Below are 21,912 nucleotides of genomic sequence, written 5' to 3'. Positions count from 1 at the left end.
TCTCACTTATAAGCAGGAGCTAAACACTGAATACATACAGACATGAAGATGGGAAAAGATAAACTAGGGACTCCTTGAGGGGGTGGGTTAGAAGGAAGACGGGTTAAAAACCACACTATCGGGTACTATGCTCACTACCTGGGTGATGGGATCACTCATACATCAAACCTCAGTGATACGCACACAATTTACCTATGAAACAAACTTGCACATGTGCCCCCTCAACCTAAAATAAAAGTCAAGAGAAAAAAAATACAGGAGAAGAACAATTGATTATGTTCAGTGATAATGACTGGGGAGAATTCTTATTTTTTTTGTAGTTGTTGTTTGGTAACTGATCATGGCCATTGCTGAATCCTGATAGAGAGTGAAATGCTAGTAGCTGTTATAAATTTTTTTTTTTACTGGATGGCATTGTTTTTTCTGCTCTTAGGAATAGTTCTTTAGCACTGAAACACCTCGTGATTTCTATACTCACAACGTACGATTAACAAAATGTGGAGTTGCAATATTCAGCAATTCAGAGTCAACTACTGGTTGTTCTGTAGTTCTCAGTTATTGATTGTTTATGTACAGATCACAGTCAATGAATGATAGTTTGGACAGTAAAGTGTTCTTGTATTGGGATTCCTGATGACCCAGGCACAACAGGAAATAATTTAACTCGATAGAGACTTGCGCTCATGTGTTGCTAAAAGAATAGTACACTTTCCTTTATATTGCAGCTTTTGTGTAAACACTTCTGAATCAGAAAAATTATACATCAAAATACCATTATGTGAATGGGAACATATTCAATTTACCTAAATAATCCTTCTTTCTCTAATTCTGTCACTCTTGGCTTGCTTACTTCTAATTTGTTCTGTTTGTTGTTTTCACATATTTTCAGATTCTAGTTGCCTGGAGTTTAATTGTGTTTGAAAGGCTGAGCAAAACATGTCTGTAACCATTTTCCATTCCCTATCTGAAAGGTGAAATCATAGTCATTAAGGTCTTTCCTGTGCCTCCTCACCTCTTCCCTCATTGTCTGCTCAGCTGGCCCTTTGACTCAGTCCCAGAGAACCACTTAGGGTTTGGTCTCCAGGGGATAAAAGCCTATTATTTTTTAAAACGTGAAGAGAGTTTCCTCCACTTGTTTTATATCTGATTAGTTATAGAATTATGATTAATAAGAAAAAAATCGCGTAAAGACTTGGTATTTTACTATTCCCTTAAGGATAATATAATGGAATCTTTATAAAATTTTTATTTCTGTGGTTGGCAGGATGAATTGGCACATTGGATATGAGTGTTAGAGTTAGAAATAACTGAGTTTTAATCTTGGGTGTACTTCTTACTAGCTTTCTAGGTTACTTCACTGTTCTAAGCCCTAGTTTCCTCATCTGAAAAACAAGTGCTGTCAGTTACTTAAGAGTGTGGGCTGTGACCTCGGATTCAATGGCCTGCATTCATATCCCAGCTTTGCCACTTAGCTGAACAACACTGGGCAAGTTACTTAGTTTTTCTGTGATGCAGTTTTATTAGTTGTAAAATGGGATGATAATAATAGAACTATTGCATAGAGTTGTGGAAACTAAATGACTGTTAAATGACTTAAAGACTACAAGCACGTAAAACAGCCACATGGCGGCCCAGCGCGGTGGCTCACGCCTGTAATCCCAGCATTTTGGGAGGCTGAGGTGGGCGGATCACGAGGTCAGGAGATCAAGACAATCCTGGCTAACACGGTGAAACCCCGTCTCTACTAAAAATACAAAAAATTAGCCGGGCGTGGTGGCGGGCGCCTGTAGTCCCAGCTACTTGGGAGGCTGAGGCAGGAGAATGGCATGAACCCGGGAGGCGGAGCTTGCAGTCAGCAGAGATTGTGCCACTGCACTCCAGTCTAGGCTACAGAGCTATACTCCATCTCAAAAACAACACAACACAACACAACAGAAAACAAACCAACAAAAACAGTCACACGGCATATAGTAAGCTCCCAGTAAATGTTAGCTATTTTTACTCATAAGACAAATGCAAGGATTAAATGAGATAATTTACATGAAATTGCTGAAGGTATTTAACAATCATCAGTTCCTTTTCTTCATTTTTTAATGCTTATCACAATATTTCCTACATTTAAATCTTTTTTTCCCCCTTTTAGTGCGGATACTTGCTAGCTTTATTTCTATATCATAAGCTATTGGCACCTACAATTTGGTCTATACTCGACTTGTAATTGTTATACTATGGCAACATTCTTACTATGGTATTCCAGAGTTGGATGGCTGACTTTTGCAGAAAGTAAATTTTTCTTTTATTGCCACTAAACGACATGCATTGTAATAAAACCTAAAATGCCCTAAGCAGTCTGTGCCCTCAAGAGCTTTCACTTTATTTAAGTAATTACACATTGGGCAGTGCTGACCTACTGTTTGGTGAGCAGCAGAACTCAGAAAGAGAAAGAAACTAAAAAATGAATTGATTGGAAGACAAATGGACAAGGGAAACAAAAGAGAGCTCAGAGAGGTAAAAATTTAGTTTAAGGATGGCAAATATGTTACTGTAGCCCTTCCCCCCAGTCCATGGCAATCACTTCTAGGCCCAGATACACCCTTATAATCCTTTCCAACCCAATTCTCTATGTATCTACAACCATCACTTGGCATTCCAAGTTTCCACACATGTGTCAGTTGGAGATAAAATGGTAAAGTCAGTTTTGCTCATCTGGATTTGATGAATGTCACCTTTGGGAACAATGATTAGCTCTTTAAGTATCCCCCGTTCTTTCTGAACATGGGAAAAACCTGATGATTTTATTTTCAAATCCCAATGATGATGTTTTTAGATTGAAGGCTTACTTTCTCTAGGAAAATTTTACAGATTTTGTGTACATGCAAAAGAATGATTTAGGCAAATGATACGTCACAAATGAGTCAATAAACTCATTATACCTGTATGTTCTGTTGCCATAAAAAGCTATCAAATAATCTTGTTTTTATTTATTTCATTTGGAAATAAATTATTTTACCATTATTTTCAGATAATTTTGTTGTAGAAACTTGGAGTGTATAGCCATCATGGACACGATGGAGTTATTTTCTACTTTATAACCCATCTTACTATTTTTGCCAAAGATTTGGCAGGACAAAAGTTACATGTAATCGTTGAACTGTGTTTTCAAAATTTTGTTATATTTTAAGTCTTTTCCTAAGAAATCTTTCTAGGTTTAATGTCACCTCTGTGTCAAGTTTCCATTGGTAACCTGGGGGAAGAAAAGACAGATTGCTCTACTTACCACCAAGCACACAAAGGTCATCTAGAGTTCTAGGTGTCCCTTGACTTGGATGGCTTGTCTATCAATTGCTTTCATTTTAGACAATTTAGGAGTTGCTGGCCAGAGAATAAGCACAAATGTAATGGGAGGCTTGCATCCAAATGCAGCAACTGACATAGGTAGAAGCTGAGGTATAAGGAATGTCATAGGAGAGACTATTTCATGCAAGTGTCAGAGTTAAGCAGTTCGTTCCCATTACAAATTCTGTCTATTATTGTACTGTGGGGCTATCTAGCCTTGCAGTTTCTAACAGCCACTGCAGACAATGTACTGTCCAAAAACGTTTCTTTTAGAAAACTGAGTTAAATTATTCTTCAGCTTTGTACTTCTATCATTCACCTGTTCCCTACCCCCACTACTCTTACCATAACCACTCCCAGCATTTCAGAAAATAATTTTTTTACAAGAGAAACTTGACACACATGACCAAAAATTAAGGCTTAATCCAACCTTCACATATAGACTCACCATCTTCAGATCCCTCAATGTAGTCTGCTCTCTTTGGCCTTTGCACACCCCATGTCCTCTGTCTACAATTCAGTTTTCTCTTTCTTTGCTTGGCAGACTCCTGATCATGTTCAAGATTCAATTCATGGCACCTCCTTTAACAGTCCTTTCCTAAACTTCCATTCATACCCTGGGAGAAATAAGTTCCATGATTTTGGCTGCTAAAGCAACTTCTGCATAATACAACTATTTTCTGGTAGACAAATAAAGGTCTATCTCCCTCACTGGATGCAAAGTCACCTTTGCAATCCTAGAACTAGGCAATGTTTAGCACAAAGTTCTTTCTAAATTAAATTTGTTGAGTGGATATTATTTACATAACTGCCAACTCTACATGGAAATACAAATACTTTTCTAGAGACATGAGGGAGACAGGGTTGTGAAGTCAACTGTTGTAGAATTGCACGCTGTAATTACTGATAAACTTGCTTTGGGAAGCATCAACCCTTCTGCTTTGTTATAGTAATATATTTGTAGTTTGCCCTGTATTTCCTACCACAGTGCTCTTGGTAATAACACTGGCATAATGCTGCAGGCAGGTGTGGTTGGTAATGGAAAGAATTGGATTTGGAGCTGTCTCAAAGATTTACTTCAGATCCTCTCTGGTGCTTGAAGCTCTTAATTTGGGCAAACCTGTCATTTGCTAGTTGTCAAATGGGTTGAGTCATTTGTCTGGCCTTTTCATCTGGGAACCTCAAATGATTGATATGTCCCTGTTACACTCCCCAATGGGATGACTAAGTGTCCACTCAGCTCTACCTACCTGGTTTTATAAAAAGTAAAAACAACTATGCCATTACTATGTCTATCTGTGAAAGCAGCCAGCTGGGAAAAGGTAGTTGAACAAGATGTTTACCCTCTAATATTCACTTCCTAAATAGGGAAAAGTTCCTGCTGGCAAAATCAAACCTTGCAATTCTTGTCTGGCTAACAAAAGAATCTCTTCCATTTGTCTGCTCTGCATCATGATTTTTGTATACATTTTCCTTTCCTCTTCACAACAACCCTGTGGAGTAGAATGGGTTATTATCTTAATTTTACAGTAAATATTATAAAACTCAGAAATTATTTTAGGGTCATATTCAGTTCCTCTAGTATATTAATCTCCTTCCATCCCATGCTATCAGACATCCTGTTTTACAAAAGGGATGTTTGAATATTGTATCTACCTCTGTGTCATTCTCCCATCCAGGATCTATTTCTGAAATATATATGTGTGCCAAAATATGGGGATCTCTTGGTGAAACTATAGGGAAGGGAAGTAGGCAAGACTGGGCCATCCCAACCCAGAGTAGAGAGCTTGTCTTCAAGGTGGTGCAACCCACAGCAGTCTAAATTGCAGAGTCACATGGAAAGCAATAACTCAATCCCAGAATTGATGAGAAATCTGTGAGACATTCCCCGTTTGTCTGTGCAAATGGTTCCTTTCAAAGGTAAGGTGCTTATTGTCTTCAATATAATGTGGCTTTTGGATGTTATCCAGTCAGCAAAGTAGAAACTCATATTTGGCAGGGCAAACCCAGCTGTGGTTTCCTGATGTGCTGAATCAATAGGAAATGACTTTGGAAAAACACAGCAACAACAGCAACAAATGGCTTTGAACTTTTTCAACCAAATACCGTATAATAAGAATTGCCAGGAGTTTCCTGTGTGATATCCCTTTTTAGATGATGACATACAACTTCAGACTTTTGCTCCTTATATACTATATGCCCTTCATTCTTCATATTTGATGGGACTACAATTCTTTCTGGAGCTGAGTGTTTGTGCCTACATGGACCTTTAATTTTCTCTATTTTTGCATGACCAGGTCCCTTCTCCCTAAGACGTGGACAACTTCTCTGCTCCTATCCCTATCATTATCTCTTCTCAATGATTCTGTTTGTTTTTCTTTCTTCCTTTTCTGTTTTAAATATAGAGGTAAATCTCAAAAGCTAGTTACCATATCATTCCTCACTCATATGGACAGCCAGACTGTCAGGGAGGAGGAGTGGGTGGGATGGCAGGACGATGAATTACTGATGGAAGAAACTCTAAAGCATCAGAATTTGGGGGAAATGGTGTGTGAGATGGAGAGCTGACCAGGAGGAACTGTGGGGGCTGGAACATCATTCTGTGGAAATTGATGGTAGGGAAGAGAAGCAGTCAATTTATTGTTGTTGTTGGTTTCCTTTTCCATTTGTTTTACATTTCATTGCTTTTATGACTATATAAAACACCTTGAATTTGAAAAAATAGACAATTCTTAGCAATGTGCTGGAATTTGCTCTCATGCACATGCAAACTGGTATTACTAAGTATCAGCTTTCGTCTTGTTTAGTGTCGTTTGGACACTTCTAGGCAATTCTAGAAGAAGCCTCTATGACACAAACAAACTGACGGGCTCCATTTTGGTTTTAGATGATGAAGGTTAAGTTGTCAGCCAAAATGATAAAGTAGATAAATCAAGATCTAGATACTCTCATACTTTCTCTCCTTTTGTCTCCTCTATCAGCAAAATTAATATGAATATTTTAAACATAGACTAGATTCAGCTAAATATGAGTAACATCAAAGTGTCTCACCAATAAAGATTTTCTCAATGTTGGTGATGATCATGACGACAGGGAATATTGAGAACTTACTATCTGGCAAGTGCAAAGGCAGTCTGCTTCATACATGTATTATACACATTATTTAATTTACTGCTTTCAACAATCTGGGGGATAATGATTACTTCCAAGTTAAAGATGAAAACTAAAATTTAGAAAGATTAATCTGCTTAAAATGATGCTCAGCAATTTATCAGTGGAGTTAGGATTTGGGCAATGGCTTGGCATTTCAAAACTCATAGTCTTATTCTGTGTGCTATATTACATGACATGTTTTCTCTATTGATTTTTTTTTCCTGAGGGAGTTACCAGTAAAATTATGTTCAACAAAAAAGAAAATTATAAATTCATTGAGCAGCTGTATCCAAACTGTAGGCTGGGCAGCTGAAAGTGTGCAAAGCAGGTCTTCTAGAGTTGAAGTTATGGTCCATTTCTATGCAAGCCTTAAATAAATACTTCAATTACCAAATATAATCTAGTCTAACCTTTGAGCTTTTTATTTTATTTCAGAGTTGCCCATTTCAGCTAATTTGGATGTTCATAATTGCACGTCCATAACTATTAATATGCTTTATTTGCCTATTTGGATGGTTTGGAAATGAGGCCCAGAAGGTCCATGATCAATTCTTGATATCTGAAAGAATCAAAACAAAAATAGTATCACATACTGAGCATCTACTATACCAGATACTGCACTGATTGCTTTACATACCAGATCATTTGAGTCCTTATTGAGAAGCTATAGAGTGGATGCTATTATTTTAGGTTTACCCATAAAGGAATGGAAGCTCAGAGAAGTTGAGTACCTTGACAAGGCCTTGGGCAAGTTGCTGAGTCAGGTGGTTTAGAACAAGATCAATCAATACAACTAATTTCAGGTCAATCTCATAAATGTTCATTGAGCACCAGGCTCTGTGTGGCACTGTGATGTGAATGGGGATTCAGCAGGGCACAAGGCAAACACGGCTTCATGGTTCTAAACAGTCAGGATGGTTCAGATCTCCTGTGTACTGAACACCTATAGCAATAAGGACAAACCACTGTATATTGGTATATGTGCATATACCATATACTGATCAGCAAACTTGTTCTTGAAAAGTATATTTCTATTCCTTGAACATCAACAGAAAAAGATCGTAAGTCAGGTAATTGCTCTAACGGGCAAGAAATTCTATGAAAATTCCACTTTGACCTCCTGTGAGGCTGTCATTTTAAATTGCTGTTTTTGTTACATACTTCTATCCATTTCTAAACTTAAGCTTAAATTCTAGTCCAATAAACTGCTACTTTTATCACATAATAAAGTCCTAAACCCTGAAAAAAAAGTTTGAAGATTTCTGGTACTGTAAGCATTGAGATACACTTCAAATTCTGGATATTTTTGTTTCTCTAAAATGATTCTATTCATTTATTCACCCCACGTGTACTCCTCATTTTATATGTTTTTTTCTAAATCAAACTCCTTGTAGTTTTTTGTTATTGATTGAAATGAGTATAGATTGTTCTTATGAAATTAAGCATAAACCTGCTGAATGAACTCACTTAAGAAAAATTTTAAGCAAGCCTATGCATTTATAATAACCTCTGCAATTTGGGACTCAAATGAACACTGATTATAATGCAGGGAAATACACTTAAACCAATTTTAGCTATCCTTAATGATATTATCAAAATGACTGCTACTTACTATACCATGTGTCAACCACCATGAAATTGCTAAATGCTTCCCATATTTCGCCTTCTAATAATGCCCACCACAGTCTGTACATCATCTCTATTTATGCCCCAGTTTACAGAAAAGGTGACTATCTTGACACACAAATTTTAATGTCAAAGTGAGAATGCAAGGACAGATTTATCTAATTCCAGAACCTGAGCTAGCCTGCTTCTGTTAACAATGTTCAACCATTATTTACTGAGCATTTACTATGTATAAGATGGTGAGAAGATACACTAGGAATAATAGCTCCATACTAGAGTTCTTAGAGCATACAGATAACCTGGGGAAGGGGGGATCATGTGAATAGATAACAAAGAGTGATGGGTACTATGCGAGAAGGTAGCACCAGGAGCCACTGAAGTACATGAAAAGACTGTTCATGGCAGATAGACAAGTGTCAGGAAAGGCTCCCCAGAGGCTACTGTTTGACACCAAAACAATTAGTAGAAGTTGGCCAGAAAATGGAAGTATTAGGAAACAGAGTGAGAAGGGAAAATCCAAGCAGAAATCAGAAGAAGCACAGAGACACAGACATAAGAGAAATGCAGGGGGCTTTATGTGGCTGGGGCTGAAGAGGACCAGCGGGGTCTACATCAAGAAGACCTTCACATGCTCTGCTGAGGAGTCAGGGCAACCTTGAGGTCAAGGAAGATTTTTTCTGGCTACCAAGTGGCCTTTGTGCCTGGTATTATTGGGATCATTTGCATCACTGGATCTCCTCATCCTCTCAATTAATAGAATTGCCCAAGAAAAGGCTAATGCTCCATCCTCCATTTAAAAACATTGACTTTTAGTTGTTGTCCTTCTGTCCCTTGCTTGTGCTACTTTTTGTCATCATGTGCTTCTCTTGGTTATCACTTGTTTGTTATAAGAGCTAAAAATGGGAACAATTGACCCTGAGAACCCTTCATGCCCAATATTAGTGCTTCTTGAGTGTCAATATCAGTGTTAACAGCGATGTAAAATCTTGGCACTGCCCTCTTGTACACTTTTCAGTGCCTGCTTCTACCCCTCTGCCACAATTGTCTAATTATACATTTTACAAAAACTCAGGAAACATAATGAAATACAGGTTGTTAAGGAAATCACTAAACAAGATCTAGTTGAATTACATTGCTTAATTTCCATGATGCCTGGTGGCTATTCAAATAAATACAGTTTTCTTCACAAATGTTTGCTTTTTAGCAGATGGGACCCACTCGTTTCAATATAATTTATATTTTTAAGAGGCATACTCGATTTTCTCCTAGGAGAATCTGCAAAAAGAGAAAAGCAGTTACTTTAAGCATTAGTAGCTACAGGTAGAAAGGATCAAGTTTACCAATGAGAGGAGAACAAAAATACATAATTTTTTCATGTTGCCTGCTTCTGGTGGTATTCTTCGATATACGGATGATAACTTTTTAATATGCAACACATTTAACCCCAGAGAGCACTGGGAATTCTGTCAGACTTTTATTCCACCACCATTCGCCTATGTTTTGAAATAAGCATTTATAGCACCATCTTCATCAATCTGTTCAATAGTTGGCCAGGAATGCAAGAATTATTATTCCCATTTTATAGGTAGGGAAAACAAAAAACAGAAGGCAAGTTAACTTGTTATAAATACTTAAGTAAGATATTAGGCCTTAAGATTTCCAGTTTATCAGTAAGTTTATTAGTAAGTTTATTATTGAATTTTCCTATTGACTGAGTTTTACTGTCTGTAAATAAGTATACCAAATTCTGAAACAGCAGTTTAGAGTTTCAGTTACAATATTTCTGCCATAGATCATCCAATCCCAGTAAAGCCCTCTATTTGCAAGCTTTGTTTATTTTGGTTTTTGCTTTTATTGGAGATGATATTCTAGGGGATGGAAAAGAGTATGATACCTCTGACTCTACTTTCCTTATTTTAAATAAGTGAAGAGAGATAACTCCTTTTCTTCTGCTTTTATAAATTATAAAAATGAACAAACCAACAAAAATGACTCAAATAAAGGCTATCCATTACAGGGGAACAAAATGAATAATACTTAATGTTCTTAATGTTCTTGCTATAGAAGTTCTAGTGTTGCAAGATATACAAATAACTACCTATTAATATAATACTAGCAGCAATAACAATAGCTTAAACTTACTGAGTTGCCACTACATTTCAGGCACTTTACATACATTATTTCATTTAATTCTCACAACAGTCCCTTGAGGAAGGTAATATTTTCACCCCCACCATGTATATGAGAAGAGCAAGATTTAAGGAGGTTAAACAATTTTTCAGAAGCCATTACCAGGAAGGCAGAGTCACCTCTTAAAATCTTACCGTCTGACTATCAAACACAGAAATCTTACAGTCTGACTGTCAAACACATGAGTGCTCCTTACTTGCTCTTCCTTTTCAAGGACGTTCATTCTTCCCCCAAATTCCAGAATCAATTTGTGAATTTGTACAAAATATCCAGCTGGAATTTTGATTTGCAATGCAATGCCTTAAAGATTAATTTGAGTAATATGATATCTTAACAACAATGTTTCTTCTTAGATTGAGGGAGTAGCTCTTCATTTATTTAGATGTCCTTTAATATTGCTTAATAATGATATCTGCTTTTTCTTCATAAAAGTCATATGTATTCTTTACCAGGTTAAATTTCTGATTAGTTTATATTTTTTGCTATTTGAATGGTGTTTCATTCTGGTTTTATTTTCTGTTTTCTTATTGGTGGTGTAAAATACATTGGTTTTAACATTTGACGTGTATACCTAATAAGCTTATTGATCAATATTGACTACATCTAATAGACTCTGCTTTCTGTGGTAGATGATTATATAATCTGCAAATAGTGACAGTGTTTTCTCTGGTTTCCCAATTTAAATACTTCGTTTTTACTTTTTCTCTATACCAATATAGAACAGTAGAGGTAATAGTAAACATTCATATTTTGTGTTCTGATCTTAAAGAAAATAAATCTAGAAGAGATATTTTATGTAATTTTTTTCATACAGGATTAATCAAGTTAAGGATCTATTCCCAGTTTTATATATTTGTTTTATTTTGAAATAATAACATTTCTGACTTATTAAGTTAATTATATATATTTTATCTTTTTGGAGATGTAACAACTCCACTAATATATTTTCTGTTGTTAAATTATATTTAATATGACTTATTATGTAGATGGAAATGAAGGGGTTTGGGATAAACCCAATTTGATGAAAGAACTTTTCTTTTTCTTGAATTTGGACATGTGTAGATAATATTTTATCTAGAAATGTTAACATCAATGTTAATAAGTGATTTGGATTATATTTCTTTTCTTATATAGGCTCTCTATAGAATCAGGGTTGAATTAGCCTTGCAAATGAATGGGCAGGTTTGTTTTTCTTTTCCTGTTTCTTGGAACAACTTGGATAGGAATGCTCTAGTTCCTTCTTGAAGTCTTCGAAATATCACCAGAAAATCTGTTTGTTTGAACTTACTGCCGCAAGGGAGAATGCCATTTTCACAGAGACCTGGTGTCAGAAGGAGAAGTCAGAAGTAGGATATTTATAGGCCCCCAGCATCTGGGCTAGAGTGGTTTCATATTGGTCATTCAGTGAGGGAAACTGATAGGGACTGGGCTGGTTTGCAATATAGTTTAGGTTTGGTGGATACAGCAAAGCAAGGATCTTGAAGTGACTCTTGATAAGTAAACTGTTGTCTGATGAACAAGTTATTTATTCAGGTGAGTACAATGTTTTTTCTTTTTTTTTTTTTTTGATGGAGTCTTGCACTGTCACCCAGGCTGGAGTGCAGTGGTGTGATCTCGGCTCACTGCAAGCTCCACCTCCTGGGTTCATGCCATTCTCCTGCCTCAGCCTCCCAAGTAGCTGGGACTACAGGCGCCCGCCACCACGCCTGGCTAATTGTTTTGTATTTTTTTAGAGATGGGGTTTCACCGTGTTAACCAGGATAGTCTTGATCTCCTGACCTTGTGATCCACCTGCTTTGGCCTCCCAAAGTGCTGGGATTACAGGCATGAGCCACCGTGCCCAGCTGGTGAGCGCAATGTTTATTCCAATAAATTGACTCATAGGAATTTCCTGAAGCAAACTGCACTCATGGAAATATGGAATTTGAGCAAACACCAGAAGAAAGTAAAAATGAGTGAATGTCTAGTAGAAAATTATTTCCGGCAGAGGGAACAGCAGGTGCAAAGGCCCTGAGGCAGAAGGGGGTATGTATGGAATAGCAGGAGGCCAGTGTGGTAATAGTCAATACCAGAGGAGAAATTAGAGATTGAATTAGAGAGAACATTTTAAGAACTTTGGGGTTTACTCTCAGATGTAGGAACCCATTGGAAAGTTTTGACGAAAAGAGTCACATAATCTAACTTAGATTTTATAAAGCTGAAGTGGCTATTGTGATGAGAATAGATTGTAAGGAACCACTTAGGATGCTATTGCAATACTTTAGATGAGAAGTGATAGGATGGTTTCTTGAATAGGGTGAGAGTCATTAAAGTAGTAAACATGGGTGGATTCAGTATATATTTTGAAGGAAAGGCAAACCGATTTTGCTGATATATTGAATGAGTGGTTTGAGGGAAAGAGGAGGGTTAAGGAAGCAAGAAAGAGTTTTGGCCTGAACAGTGGCAGAATAGAATTGATATTTACTGGGAAGGAAAACAATCTTGGAAAATCAGATGTTGTAGCTATAAGTCAGGAGTTTGATTTTGGGCATGTTAATGTGAGGTGCCTTTTAGATATGCAAGTATAGATGTCGTATAGGAATTCAGATACATGAGCCTGGAGCTCCAGGAAGATATCTGAGGTAGAAATAGGATTTTGAAGACTTTAGCAAGTCGGTGGTATTTAAAGTCATGAGACTAGTGTGAATAGGGTTAGTGGTGTCTTGGAAGCCAGGTGACATAATTGTTTCAAGGGGGAAAGAGTGATCAACTTTGGCCAAATATGAAAATTCATAATGGATCACCTACCTTAGCACTGTGGAAGTAATTGGGGCCCTTGCGAAAAACAGTCTTGGTAGAATGCTGGAGGTGAAAACCTGATTGGAGAGGGTTCAAGAGAGAAGAAAAGAAGAGGATGGGAGGCAGAAAATATAGACCACCCTTTTGAGGACGTTTGCTGTAAATGGGAGAAGAGAGGAGAGGTAACTAAAGCAGGAAAATGGCATCAAAAAACTGTTTTAATGTGAATGATTCAGTAGCCAGAAAATAAATTATTTATTTATTTATTTATTATTGAGATGGAGTCTCACTCTGTGCCACAAGATGGAGTGCAGTGGCAGAGTCTCGGCTGACTGTAGCCTCCGCTTCCTGGGTTCAAGTGATTCTCATGCCTCAGCTTCTGGAGTAGTTGGGATTACAGGTGCTTGCCACCATGCCTGGCTAATTTTTGTATTTTTAGTAGAGGTGGGGTTTCTTTATGTTGGACAAGTGGGTCTTGAACTCCTGACCTGAAGTGATCTGCCTGCCTTGGCTTCCCAAAGTGCTGGGATTACAGGCTGAGCCACTATGCCTGGAGGTAAATTATAAGGTTAGAAAGAGGATGGAAGGAGTGATGCTGATTAATCTGTTTTTTTCTCATAATTCTGTCTGCTTTTGCTCTATTTCATACATGCACACACACATGTCTATAACCATTTTATACTTTTCTGTCTATATATTAGGCTGCTTATGTTACTATAAAGGAATACTTGAGCCTGGATAATTTGTAAAGAAGAGATTTAGTTGGCTTACAGTCCTACAGGGTATAAAGGAAGTGTACTGTCAGCCTCTGCTTCTGGTGAGGGCCTACAGAAGCTTACAATCATGGTGGAAGGTGAAGGGGAAGCAGGAACATCACATGGTGAGTGTGGGAGCAAGAGAGCAGGTTTGGGCGAGGTCCCAGACTTCTGAGCAACCAAATCTTGTGTGGACTAACTTGAGTGAGAACTCACTTATTACCAGTGGGATGGTGCTATGCCATTCATGAGGGGTCTTCCACCTTCCACAAGGCCCCACTTCCAACACTGGAATCACATTTCAACACGAGATTTGGAAGGCACAAATATTCAAAGTATATCGTTTTGCCCCTGGCCTCTTAAATCACATGTCCTTCTCACATAGCAAAATACAATAATCACCTGCCAATAGGCTGCAGCATTTTGACTTATTCCAGCATCAAGTCTAAAGTCCTAACTCTCATCTGAGGCTTATCTCCTTTCACCTGTGAGCCTGTAGAATCAAAACAGGTTATTTACTTCCAAGATACAATGGTAGTACAGGCATTAGGTAAACATTACCATTCCAAAAGGGAGAAATTGACCAGAAGGAAGAGGCAATAGGCCCCATGCATGTCTGAAATACATCAGGGCAGTTATTAAATCTTAAAGCTCCAAAATAATCTCCTTTAACTCCATGTCCTGCATCCAGGGCACACTGGTGCAAGGGGTGAGCTCCCAAGGACTTGGTAGCTCCATCCTTGTGCCTTTGCAGGATCCAGGCCCCATGACTACTGTCATAGGTTGGAGTTGACTGTTTGCAGCTTTTTCAGGAAAAGGGTGCAAGCTTCTGGTAACTTTATCTTTCTCAGATCTGGAGGGTGGCAGATCCATTCTCACAGCACCATTAAGCAGTGCCACTGTGAGAACTTTGTGTGGAGGTTCCAATGCCACATTTCCCCTTGGCATTGTCCTAGTAGAGTTTCTCTGTGGGGGCTCTGCCCCCATGGTCGTCTTCTGCCTGGGCACTCAGTCTTTCTCATACATCTTTTGGAATCTAGGTGGGAGCTGCCAAACCTCCTTAGATCTTGCATTCTGAGCATATGCAGACTTAATGCCACATGGAAGCTGCCAAGGCTTATGATATGTGCTCTCTGGGGTGGTGGTGTGAGCTGTTCCTGGGCCCCTCTGATCTGAGACTGTAACTGGAGAAGCAAGGATGTGAGAAACAGTTTCCTGGGGTGGCACAACTCAGGGAGATCTGGGCTTGGCTCCCTAGACCATTCTTTTCTCCTAGGTCTCCAGGCCTGTGCTGAGAGGAGCTGCCACATAGATCTCTGAAATGGCTTGGAGGCCTTTTCCCCATTGTCTTGGATATCAGTACTTGGCTCCCAGTTAGTTGTGGAAATCTCTGTAGCAAGTGTTGCTCTGTAGCCCTCTTGGATTCTTCCCCTGAAAAAGGGTTTTCCTTTTCTACCACATGGCTTGCTGCAAAATTTCCAAACTTTTATGCTCTCCTTCCCTTTTAAATATAAGTTCCAAATTTAAGTCATTTCTTTGCTTTTGCATCTGAGCATAGACTGTTAGAAGCAGTCAAGCTACATTTGGAGTGCTTTGCTTCACAATAGCAAAGACTTGGAACCAACCCAAATGCCCATCAATGACAGACTGGATTAAGAAAATGTGGCACATATACACCATCGAATACTATGCAGCCATAAAAAAGGATGAGTTCATGTCCTTTGTAGGGACATGGATGACATGGATGCAGCTGGAAACCATCATTCTCAGCAAAGTATCGCAAGAACAGAAAACCAAACACCACATGTTCTCACTCATAGATGGAAATTGAACAATGAGAACACTTGGACACAGGAAGGGGAACATCACACACTGGGTCCTATTGTAGGGGAGAGGGTAGAGGGGAGGTATAGCATTAGGAGATATACCTAATGTAAATGACGAGTTAATAGGTGCAGCACACCAACATGGCACATGTATACATATGTAACAAACCTGCACGTTGTGCACATGTACCCTAGAACTTAAACTATGATAATAATAATAATAAAAGTTATTCCTGTCAAAAAAACAACAAAAAAAAAAAAAAAAAAGAAAAGAAATTTCAATGGCAGATACCCTAAGTCATCACTCTTAAGTTTGAACTTCTGCAGATCCCTATGGCATGAGCACAATGCAGCCACGTTATTTGCTGATGCATAACAAGAGTGATCTTGTTTCAATTCCTAATAAGTTCCTAATTTCCATCTGAGACCTCATCAGCTTGGACTTTGTTGTCCATATCAATATTAGCATTTTGGTTACAACCATTTAACCAGTCTATAAGAAGTGCCAAACTTTTCCTCATCTTTCTGTTGTCTTCTGAGTCCTCCAAACTCTTCCAACCTCTGCCTGTTATCCAGTACCAAAGCCACTTCCACATTTTCAGATATTTTTATAGTAGTATCCCACTCTTCAGTGGGGTATTTTCTGTATTAGATCATTTGGGTTACTATAAATGAATACCTGAGAGTTTGTAATTTGTAAAGAAAAGAGACTTAATTGGCTCAAAGTTCTGCAGAGTGTACAGGAAGTATGGGGCCAGCATCTGCTTCTGAAGAGGACCAGAGGAAGCTTATTATCATGGTGGAAGGTGAAGGGGGAGCAGGCATGTCACATGATGAGAATGGGAGCAAAAGAGCAAAGAGTTAGACTTGTAAACAATAAGAACTTGCATGAACTAAGAACTCGCTTATCACCAAGGGGATGGTGCTAAACCATTCATGAGGGGTCTGAACCCATGATTCAGTCACCTCCTGCCAGGCCCACCTCCAACATTGGTATTCATATTTCAACATGAAATTTGGAGGGGACAAACATCTAAACCGTATCTATATGTATCTATTTATATATAATGTTTTAAATTTATTCTTACTTTTTCAGGTATGTAAGAATCCTTCTGGTGTTGTGTGTTTTTCACATCTCTTATCTGTTTTTAATATTGCTACCACTGCTGTCTTTTGTTCAGATTTGAATGAAATATCTTTGTTCATCCCTTTATCTTAAACATCTTTGTATCCTTTTGTTTTAAAATATATGACATGTAGATAGCATATTGTTGCTCCTTTAGTCTAATCTGAGGGTCTCTAGTTTAATTCGTGAACTTACTTCACTTACATTAACTGAGTTATTACTTTATTTTTTATTTCTCATGTCTTATTTTATAATTGTATAATAATTTTCTGTTTTTTTTTCCTGCATTTCGTTGAATAGGTGAATTTTTCTTATACTCATTGAAAGTTGTGTATTCTGTTTATTTTTTTAGTGGTTCTTCCTAAGGTATTAAAGATAATACATATGTTTATTTTTTTCCTAAAAAAGGCCCTGTCCTTGGCGTGTTCTTACTGCCGTTGTTATATTTCCGTCTTCAGATATGTTTTTTTTTGATTTGGGTATCATTTAGACTTTGATTTTCTGGATTTTCTTCCTCTTCATTTGTGCCTGTGTTTTGGTCTTCTGCTCCTAGTTTGGTAACTGCTTATTTATATCACACACCCAAAAGATTTTAATTTGTTTTCATGCATTCTTCTTGGAGCTTATGAAGAATTTTTAGATTGGTTTCTCTTTTTTTCAGGAGTGCTTCCTTTAAGAATGTCTTAAAATTGAATTCTTGTGTAGTAAATTTTCTGAGGCCTTCTATGTCTTAATATATCTTTATTTCAATATCATTTTAAAATTACCATGATAGCAGGATATATATATATATATATATATATATATATTTTTTTTTTTTTTGACAGAGTCTCTCTCTGTTGCCCAGGCTGGAGTGCAGTGGTGTGATTTTGGTTCACTGTAGCAGGATATATTCTAAGTTCAAATTTGTCATTCTTTCATAGTGTGAAAAAAATATCACTCTAGTGTCTTCTTCCTTACAATGTCCCTGTTGAAACTTGTGATGCCAATTTAATGATATTTTTTAAAGGTCTTTTTTTTTTTTTTTTTCTAATAGATAGCTTACAGAATTTTTGCTTTGGTTTTTATGTTCTTTTAATTCATAGTAATATGTTTGGATGTGAATTTTTTTCCTATTGATTCTGGTTGACACTCTTTATTTTGAATATGGGAAAAATACAACATGATGTGGTTTGGCTGCATGAACATTATGCCAAATATATTAACCTGCATAAATGATTTTCATATTTGCCTATTTACCATGCACAAAATAAAAATTACATATATTTAACAATGTCACATGGTGAGAATGGGAGCAAAAGAGCAAAGAGCCAGACTTGTAAACAACCAGAACTTGCATGAACTAATCAATAAATTTGTAATTTACTGATTCCTGGCATGTTAGGCTGTATGCAAGAAGGTTTATGTGTATTATTTCTTTAACCAGACCTACTTTATGAAATAAATGTTATTATTATTTCCGTTTTTAGGAGATGAAGGAATTAAAGTTTAAAGTGCTTGCATAACTTGCCCAAGATCATTTAGCTAGTAAAAGATGGATCTGAGGCATCATCAATCCCAGGTTGTTTAACTCAATATGCTTTTTATAATCACCTAATTACCCTGTATCTCTAGATATATTTGCATCTTGACAAATTTGTTCCACTTAATTGATGACTAACATGTATGCTTGAGTTTAGTAATTTGTTGGGTAGAGAGGAAATTTTATTTGCCTGTAACTAAAAAAAATTACATAGATCCATGCCAAGATGGCTGAATAGGAACAGCTCCAGCGTCCAGCTCGCAGCGTGAGTGACACAGAAGACAAGTGATTTCTGCATTTCCAACTGAGGTACTGGGTTCATCTCACTGGGGCATGTCAGACAGTGGGTGCAGGACAGTGGGTGCAGCCCAACAAGTGAGAGCTGAAGCAGGGCAAGGCATCACCTCACCTCACCACGGAAGTGCAAGGGGGAGGGGAATTCCCTTTCCTAGCCAAGGGAAACCATGACACACAACACCTGGAAAATCGGGTCACTCCCACCCTAAAACTGGGCTTTACCAAGGGTCTTAGCAAACGGCCCACCAGGAGATTATATCCTGTGCCTGGCTTGGAGGGTCCCATGCCTATGGAGCCTCCCTCACTGCTAGCATGGCAGTCTGAGACCTAACTGCAAGGCAGCAGCGAGGCTGGGGGAGTGGTGCCTGCCATTGCTGAGGCTTAAGTAGGTAAACAAAGTGGCCGGGAATCTTGAACTGAGTGGAGCCCACTGCAACTCAAGGAGGCCTGCCTGCCACTGTAGACTCAACCTCTGGGGACAGGGCATAGCCAAACAAAAGGCAGCAGAAACTTCTGCAGATGTAAATGTCCCTATGTGACAGCTTTGAAGAGAGTAGTGGTTTTCCCAGCACGGAGTTTGAGATCTGAGAATGGACAGACTGTCTGCTGAAGTGAGAACCTGAACCTCGAGTAGCCTAACTGGGAGATATCCCCCACTAGGGGCCGACTGACACCACACACCTCACACTGCCGGCTACACATCTGAGACAAAGCCTCCAGAGGAATGATCAGACAGCAACATTTGCTGTTCAGCAATATTCACTCTTCTTCAGCCTCTGCTGCTGATACCCAGGCAAACAGGGTCTGGAGTGGACCTTGAGCAAACGACAACAGACCTGCAGCTGAGGGTCCTGACTGATAGAAGGAAAAATAACAAACAGAAAGGATATCCACACCAAAACCCCATCAGTACATCACCATCATCAAAGACCAAAGGTAGATAAAACCACAAAGATGGGTAAAGAGCAGTAAAGAAAAGCTAGAAATTCTAAAAATCAGAGTGCCTCTCCCCCTCCAAAGGAATGCAGCTCCTCGCCAGCAATGGAACAAAGTTGGATGGAGAATGACTTTGACGAACTGAGAGAAGAAGACTTCAGATAACCAAACTTCTTGGAGCTTAAGGAGGAATTATGAACCAAACACAAAGAAACTAAAAACCTTGTAAAAAGATTTGATGAATAGCTAACTAGAATAACCAATGCAGAGAAGTCCTTAAATGACCTGATAGAGATCAAAACCATGGCATGAGAACTACCTGGCAAATGCACAAGCTTCAGTAACCGACTGAAGAAAGGGTGTCAGTGATTGAAGATCAAATTAATGAAATGAGAAGAGAAATGTAGAGAACAAAGAGTGAAAAGAAATGAACAAAGTCTCCAAGAAATATGGGATTATGTGAAAAGACCAAATCTACGTCTGATTTGTGTGCCTGGAAGTGACGGGGAAAAGGGAACCAAGTTAGAAAACACTCTGCAGGATATCATCTGGGAGAACTTCCCCAACCTAGTAAGGCAGGCCAACATTTAAATTCAGGAAATACAGAGAATGCCACAAAGATACTCCTCGAGAAGAGCAATTCCAAGACACATAATTGTCAGATTCACTAATGTTGAAATGAAGGAAAAAATGTTAAGGGCAACCAGAGAGAAAGGTCGGGTTACCCCAAAAGGGAAGCCCATCAGACTAACAGCAGATCTCTTGGCAGAAACTCTCCAAGCCAGAAGGGAGTGGGGGCCAATATTTAAGATTCCTAAAGAAAAGAATTGTCAACCCAGAATTTCATATCCAGCCAAACTAAGTTTCATAAGTGAAGGAGAAATAAAATCCTTTACAGACAAGCAAATGCTTAGAGATTTTGTCACCACCAGGCCTGCCCTTCAAGAGCTCCTAAAGGAAGCACTAAACATGGAAAGGAACAACCAGTACCAGCCAGTGCAAAAACATGCCAAAATGTAAAGACCATCAATGCTAGGAAGAAACTGCATCAACTAATGAGCAAAATAACCAGCTAATATCATAATGACAGGATCAAGTTCACACATAACAATATTAACCTTAAATGTAAATGGACTAAATGACCATACTGGCAAATTGGATAAAGAGTCAAGACCCATCAGTTTGCTGTACTCAGGAGACCCATCTCACATGCAGAGACACACATAGGCTCAAAATAAAGGGATGGAGGAAGATCTACCAAGCAAATGGAAAACAAAAAAAAAAAGCAGGGGTTGCAATCCTAGTCTCTGATAAAACAGACTTTAAATCAACAAAGATCAAAAGAGACAAAGAAGGCCATTACATAATGGTAAAGGGATCAATTCACAGGGAAGAGCTAACTATCCTAAATATGTATGCACCTAACACAAGAGCACCCAGATTCAAAAAGCAAGTCCTTAGAGTTTTACAAAGAGACATAGACTCTCATACAATAATAATGGGAGACTTCAACACCCCACTGTCAACATTAGACAGATCAACAAGACAGAAAGTTAACAAGGATATCCAGGAATTAAAATCAACTCTGCACCAAGCAGACCTAATAGACATCTACAGAACTCTCCACCCCAAATCAACAGAATATACATTCTTCTCAACACCACTTCGCACTTATTCCAAAATTGACCCCATAGTTGGAAGTAAAGAACTCCTCAGCAAATGTAAAAGAACAGAAATTATAACAAACTGTCTCTCAAACCACAACGCAATCAAACTAGAAATCAGGACTAAGAAACTCAGTGAAAACCGCTCAACTACATGGAAACTGAACAACCTGCTCCTGAATGACTACTGGGTACATAACGAAATGAAGGTAGAAATAAAGATGTTCCTTGAAACCAATGAGAACAAAGATACAACATACCAGAATCTCTGGGACACATTTAAAGCAGTGTATAGAGAGAAATTTATAGCACTAAATGCCCACAAGAGAAAGCTGGAAAGATCTAAAATTGACATCCTAGCATCACAATGAAAAGAACTAGAGAAGCAAGAGCAAACACATTCAAAAATTAGCAGAAGGCAAGAACTAACTAAGATTAGAGCAGAACTGAAGGAGATAGAGACACAAAAAACAGTCCAAAAAAATCAATGAATCTAGGAGCTGGTTTTTTGAAAGAATCAACAAAATTGATAGACCACTAGCAAGTCTAATATAGAAGAAAAGAGAGAAGAATCAAATAGATGCAATAAAAAATGATAAAGGGGCTATCACCACGGACCCTACAGAAATACAAACTACCATCAGAGAACACTATAAATACCTCTACGCAGATAAACTAGAAAACCTAGAAGAAATGGATAATT

This window comes from Piliocolobus tephrosceles, chromosome 3, assembly GCF_002776525.5.
Source record: "Piliocolobus tephrosceles isolate RC106 chromosome 3, ASM277652v3, whole genome shotgun sequence".
NCBI classification, from domain to species: Eukaryota; Metazoa; Chordata; class Mammalia; order Primates; family Cercopithecidae; genus Piliocolobus; species Piliocolobus tephrosceles.
This window is presented reverse-complemented; position numbering follows the sequence as displayed.